Raw genomic sequence first — 7,698 nt, 5'->3', positions numbered from 1 at the left:
TTATTGGGAGGGTGGGGTTGGGAGCAGTAATCCCAGGCGTTGGAGAGGTCCATTCCGAGAGGGGGTTTTTTTTCCTTTTTGTTTTTTTATAGGAGACGAACGGAAAAAAAATAAATAAAAAAAAAAGGAACTAAATATTCGGGATTTTTAATTTCTTTTTTTATTTTTTTGAAATCAAAAATGGGCGTTGTTGTTGTTTTTCTCGTGAGAGCTGCTCGGGCAGGGGGCCGAGCCCTGCCCGAGCTGCCCGGGACCGACCGCGACGTGTCGAGTTTCTGACACGTGTACCAGATGACGCGTCATGCTCGCTGAGGAGAAACTGTTGTATGCACCGGGTATACACGTTCTCTTCGTGCACCGCAGTTAATGCAAGATAATGAAAATGAATGAATGTATCTAAAATTCAAGAACACTGTATAGAGCTTGTGCATTTTGAAAATTGCGGATTAAATGCATCGGAATTATTTGTACTCTCTCATATAAATTTAAAATTTTCCATATTTGCGCGACACGAATTTTTTACGATTTTCATATTCAATCTTTTATGTTTAAATTTCATCAATTTAAAACGTTTAGTCAATAGTCATTGAATGGTAAAAAACGCACAACAATAATATAGATACTACTATAAAAAAAAAAAATCTTATTATAAGAATGTTTTTTCTGATGATGTTTAAAAAAAGTGTCCCCAAAGTTATTATTATATATAGCAAAATTCTTAGCACAATTAGCAAAAAGTTTAATGGTTGGTATCCGAGATTTAAAATTCGAATCCTAATTAATTAACATTTCTAACTAACAAATGAAATAAACGAAGCGGAAAGCATACTAATTTATGGTTATATGAACCGTCATTAATACCATACTAATTTATTGAAGGATAAATTGCACCATTACTTTTAATTTATACTAATTTATTGAAGGATAAATTGCATCATTACTTCTAATTTTTTGGCGCTTCAAGTTCCTGTTTGGATATGTGAATATTTTATACGGCATATCTACTTAATTTGCTTTAGAAATCAGTGATCAAAAATTCAAAATGGAATGTCATGTTTTCCTTTCAAGTTATTTTTTTAAAACACCTCGTAGGTTGAAATATACTATCTCACGAAATCATAGATAGCATAACCTTTGAAGAAATACAAATCATATTTTTTAATTATAATCATATTAGAAATGTCTAATACCGAATAGGTTATCCTTATAAGATAACTTATTGCAATGTCCAAAAATAACTTAAAGGTCGTGACGCGTTAAAACGATGGAATACATACATATATATATATATATATATATATATATATATATATATATAGATATATATATATATATATATATATATATATATGAGTACGTCTTCTATACTTTCAAAAGTAGGGAGGCTTCCGTGCTTATAAGTTGTTTTTAATGATGGAGCATCCGATTCAGCGATCGGTTCTGTTAGGCATGATCTACACTATTAGAGCTATTTAGAAACCAAATTTCATAATTTTTTGACATTATTTACCAAGTGATCAAAGAGCCTAAAAAATGGCTATTTTAATGACCAATGTGGCATGTTTTAAAGTTCAACAGTGTAGAAGAATCTAAATTATATGAAACTTTAATAGAAAATTCTACTTAACATCAAGAACAAGAATAATACTTTTGATTTGAAATTTGAGTCTTTTATCACTATTTTTTGTGAAGTTTTTATTTTCAGCCGTTTATTTTGAATATACTCATTCATTAGACAAATAAAGTCAAAAAATTATAAAATTTGATTTTTAAATAGTTCCAATAACGTAAATCATATCTAATGAATCCGATCGCCGAATCAGATGCTGCATCATTGAAAACAACTTATAAATATGAAGGTCTCCGTACTTTCGAAAGCATAGCAGCCTAGCTCTATATATATATAGTAGAGCTATTATGCTAGGGATATTATTATCCTGTAGAGACCACTCAATCTAGGAATACCACTCAATCCTAGGAGAGAGCGCAATCATTCCAATCGTAGAATTCTTGATTCAAGGGTCAAAAAAGTCCAAAATATTAAATCCTCTATATTTTCGATAATATAACAGCTCTAATATATACATATTACCAATGCACGGTGCAAGTGTCAGTGTATTATATACATGACAGCTCTTCATTTCTCAACGCTTTAGCAAATGCTATCAAATACGTTGGTAAATTATTTTAGGACACTTTTAAATATTATTAATTACTAAAAAAATATATTTTAAATATTATTTTTTATAAAAAATAAAAAAAATCTAAGTAAAAGAAATTATAAAATTTTTGAAATTTAAGTAATCTAATAATCAAATTCCAATAATATCAACAACCGAGACATTAATTAAAAATCAATGTCTAAAATTTGTAGTTTTTGATTGAATTGCTTTGGTTGCTTGCAAATTCTTCATATACTAACACGTGGAGAAGGAAGAATCCAAAATTTAAAGTTGTTGTAATTCACTAGAAAGATCTTGTATTATACGTGTAAAGTAAGGTAAATTTGTATATAAGTTATCTCAATGATTATTCATTTTTATTTAATTACGTAACTTCCAGAATTTTAATTTTGTTACAATATTTTTTTAAATTTAGAATATATTAGGTTGACCGAAAATAAAGCACCGAAAGTATTACTTCGGAAAGTAAATTTTAAATTTTAAATTTAAATTTTTAAGTTGAAATTTGAAATTGAATTTAACTTTGCATTATTAATTTAATTTAAAAAATGAGTTTTAGTTTGAACTTTGAAATTCAATTATGAATTCAAATGTTCTATTTGAATTGTGATTTAAACTCAGTTTGTGAATTCACATTAAAATGCAAAACTTAAAAGCAAGTAGTAAATCAAATTTTGATTCAAATCATTGTAACGACGCAGCTCACTAGCAATAATAACTCGTTGGGCCCAACCACCGGCACAAAATACTTAAGCCCAATTATTATTACTAGTATCTAAGTCTCTTATATACTCAATCACATCCCATTCATATTCGATGTAGGATTGTTGGGGTGTGACAGATTCCCCCGTTAAGGCCCTAACGTTCTCGTCAGTCAAATCACACACACAGTCTAAAATTATCAGGCGATGTGAGACTCGTCTCGCTAATCTTGTCATCCAGACCCTGGCATAGCTGGTCAGCATGTCATACAGACTCCCGTATAGCCTCTCTCATTATCTTTCAGACTCTGATTCAGCCGAAACTCGCCACACATTTCCGACTGGTGATTGGCTCTGATACCAAATGTAACGACCCAGCTCACTAGCAATAATAACTCGTTCGGCCCAACGACCGGCCGAAAATTCTTAAACCCAATTATTATTACTAGTGTATAAGTCTCTTATATACCCAATCGCATCCCCATTCATATCCGATATAAAATTATTGGGGTGTGACAATCATAAATTCAAATTATATATAATGAAATAATCAAAAAATCGAAACCACAAAATATAGTTTTCTATTTTTCACTTTTTAGTCATTTAAACAATGAACACAAAAGTCACTTTTATAAAAGCGACAATTTTCTTTTCAACCCAAACGTCACATTTGTATAAGTCACTTTTACANATATCACAAGGGTTTTAAATTTAAATCAAGCAATGAAAAACTAAACTATGACATAATAGACCTTTGGTCCCACAACTTGCAAAGATGTTTATGTATATAAAATTTGTGGTTGCTACAACCTGGTCACTAATCATAGGTTTGTTTATAGCCTACATTCAGCAAAAGAGAATAAAAGAAATTTTACTACATGAAGTTGAGTAGGATTACTGTATTATTATGAGCACAACAGTTTTTATACCCCTAACTTTTTAACCATCAATCAATTTTGATGAACGGTTAGGATGAGAAAGAAAAAAGAAATTAATTAGAAAAAAATTCAAAGAGAAGAAAAATTGAGACACCCAATTTTTCTTTTCTCTTTTATCCTAACCATTTATCAAACTTGATTGATGGTTAGGAAGTTAGGAGCAGAAGAACTGCTGTGCTCCTAATAACACAGTAGCCCCGCTCACATAAAGATAAGATTTTTGCATGTAGCTTCCACTAGGAAATTTTCAGCACACAATAATTCATTTTGATTTTAATTCATCGACTATGACAATTGACAAATCACTCTTTAGGGATATGTTTAATGGAATCCACAATTTTGTCTTACCTCAAAAAAAAAAAAAAAAAAAAAAAAAAAAAAAAAAAAAAAAAAATTCTAAATTCTACTGTAAGATGCTCGCGCGGTGGAAAGTTATTAAAAGAAGAACTCAAAAGTCAAGGATAAAAACTTTTTTTTCCCAAATTATTAAAATTTGGAAATTCACATAAAAATTTTCCTGAATAAAAAAATAGAATATACATATATATATATATATATATATATATATATATATATATATATATATATATATATATATATATATATATATATATGAGTACGTCTTCTATACTTTCAAAAGTACGGAGGCTTCCGTGCTTATAAGTTGTTTTTAATGATGGAGCATCCGATTCAGCGATCGGCTCTGTTAGGCATGATCTACGCTATTAGAGCTATTTAGAAACCAAATTTCATAATTTTTTGACATTATTTATCAAGTGATCAAAGAGCCTAAAAAATGGCTATTTTAATGATCGATGTGGCATGTTTTAAAGTTCAACAGTGTAGAAGAATCTAAATTATTTGAAACTTTAATAGAAAATTCTACTTAACATCAAGAACAAGAATAATATTTTGAAATTTGAGTCTTTTATCACTTTTTTGTGAAATTTTTATTTTCAGCCGTTTATTTTGAACATACTCATTCACTAGGCAAATAAAGTCAAAAAATTATGAAATTTGATTTTTAAATAGCTCCAATAGCGTAGATCATGTCTAATGAATCCGATTGCCGAATCAGATGCTGCATCATTGAAAACAACTTATAAATATGGAGGTCTCCGTAATTTCGAAAGCATAGCAACCTAGCCTATATATATAGAGTAGAGCTATTATGCTAGGGATATTATTACCCTGGAAAGACCACTCAATCCTAGGGGGGACCACAATCATTCCAATCGTAGAATTCTTGATTCAAGGGTCAAAAAAGTCCAAAACATCAAATCCTCTATATTTCCGATAATATAACAGCTCTTATATATACATATTACCAATGCACGGTACAAGTGTCAGTATATTATATACATGACAGCTCTTCATTTCTCAACGCTTTAGCAAATGCTATCAAATACGTTGGTAAATTATTTTAGGACACTTTTAAATATTATTAATTACTAAAAAAATATATTTTAAATATTATTTTTTATAAAAAATAAAAAAAATCTAAGTAAAAGAAATTATAAAATTTTTGAAATTTAAGTAATCTAATAATCAAATTCCAATAATATCAACAACCGAGACATTAATTAAAAATCAATGTCTAAAATTTGTAGTTTTTGATTGAATTGCTTTGGTTGCTTGCAAATTCTTCATATACTAACACGTGGAGAAGGAAGAATCCAAAATTTAAAGTTGTTGTAATTCACTAGAAAGATCTTGTATTATACGTGTAAAGTAAGGTAAATTTGTATATAAGTTATCTCAATGATTATTCATTTTTATTTAATTACGTAACTTCCAGAAATTTTAATTTTGTTACAATTTTTTTTTAATTTAGAATATATTTGGTTGACCGAAAATAAAGCACCGAAAGTATTACTTCGGAAAGTAAATTTTAAATTTTAAATTTAAATTTTTAAGTTGAAATTTGAAATTGAATTTAACTTTGCATTATTAATTTAATTTAAAAAATGAGTTTTAGTTTGAACTTTGAAATTCAATTATGAATTCAAATGTTCTATTTGAATTGTGATTTAAACTCAGTTTGTGAATTCACATTAAAATGCAAAACTTAAAAGCAAGTAGTAAATCAAATTTTGATTCAAATCATTGTAACGACGCAGCTCACTAGCAATAATAACTCGTTGGGCCCAACCACCGGCACAAAATACTTAAGCCCAATTATTATTACTAGTATCTAAGTCTCTTATATACTCAATCACATCCCATTCATATTCGATGTAGGATTGTTGGGGTGTGACAGATTCCCCCGTTAAGGCCCTAACGTTCTCGTCAGTCAAATCACACACACAGTCTAAAATTATCAGGCGATGTGAGACTCGTCTCGCTAATCTTGTCATCCAGACCCTGGCATAGCTGGTCAGCATGTCATACAGACTCCCGTATAGCCTCTCTCATTATCTTTCAGACTCTGATTCAGCCGAAACTCGCCACACATTTCCGACTGGTGATTGGCTCTGATACCAAATGTAACGACCCAGCTCACTAGCAATAATAACTCGTTCGGCCCAACGACCGGCCGAAAATTCTTAAACCCAATTATTATTACTAGTGTATAAGTCTCTTATATACCCAATCGCATCCCCATTCATATCCGATATAAAATTATTGGGGTGTGACAATCATAAATTCAAATTATATATAATGAAATAATCAAAAAATCGAAACCACAAAATATAGTTTTCTATTTTTCACTTTTTAGTCATTTAAACAATGAACACAAAAGTCACTTTTATAAAAGCGACAATTTTCTTTTCAACCCAAACGTCACATTTGTATAAGTCACTTTTACAGTTTTACAAAAGCAACATTTTTCACTTCAACCCAAACTTGCCCTTAGGCAAAAACATATGGAGCTTACATTAATTATAGACTATTTTGATTGGCTACTCAACCTTAATTCCAAAATTTGAGTTTACGATCTAACCTTTCAATTTATGTGATTCGATTCAGTTAATGATATTTTAATTCAAAATTTTAGCTAATTATTTTAATAAATTTATAGTTGCAAGAATTGTATGGAATAGATAACTAAACTTGTAAAGATAAATAATGCATTAAATTTTACAGTTACAATGCTGTTGACTGACTCAAATCAAACAAATTAAAAGAATAGTAAAATCAAAATTTTGAAATGTTGGGTGGCCAACTCAAAATAATTTATAGTTCAAATAAGTTTTATACATTTTTATCTTTACTTTATATGATTTGAGACAGTTAATAGCTTTTTATTTTTAAAATTTAAATATATCACTTATTTTACGAACATAATTACCATATTTATATAATTTATATAATTATAAATAAATTAAAATAAGATATTAGCTTAGATTTTATACTAAAAGAGTTATATATTAAATGACTTAAATCAAAAAATAAATTAAAAAATTTGAGAACTATTATTAAAAGTTTAGAATGTTGGATATTTACCATAATGTGATAATTATGATAATCAAAGACCCTAAATATAAATAAACTTTAATAGAACANTTATATATTAAATGACTTAAATCAAAAAATAAATTAAAAAATTTGGTAACTATTATTAAAAGTTTAGAATGTTGGATATTTACCATAATGTGATAATTATGATAATCAAAGACCCTAAATATAAATAAACTTTAATAGAACATTTTAAGGGAGCAAGGTTTTTTTTTTTTAATATAGATCTTTTGAAATTTAAATCAGAAGTCGTAGCAAGCTAAAAATTTAATATATTTTTTTTCAAAGGCCGTAGCTTTTATGATATGATAAAATATATTTTACTTACAAAATAATTTATTTTATTTTGAAAAAATTTTAAAAATTTCAACATGCTATGACATCCTAGATATTAAGCTGTGTTTGGATATATATATA

Source organism: Ananas comosus, linkage group 3 (assembly GCF_001540865.1).
Source record: "Ananas comosus cultivar F153 linkage group 3, ASM154086v1, whole genome shotgun sequence".
Classification (NCBI taxonomy): Eukaryota; Viridiplantae; Streptophyta; class Magnoliopsida; order Poales; family Bromeliaceae; genus Ananas; species Ananas comosus.
This window is presented reverse-complemented; position numbering follows the sequence as displayed.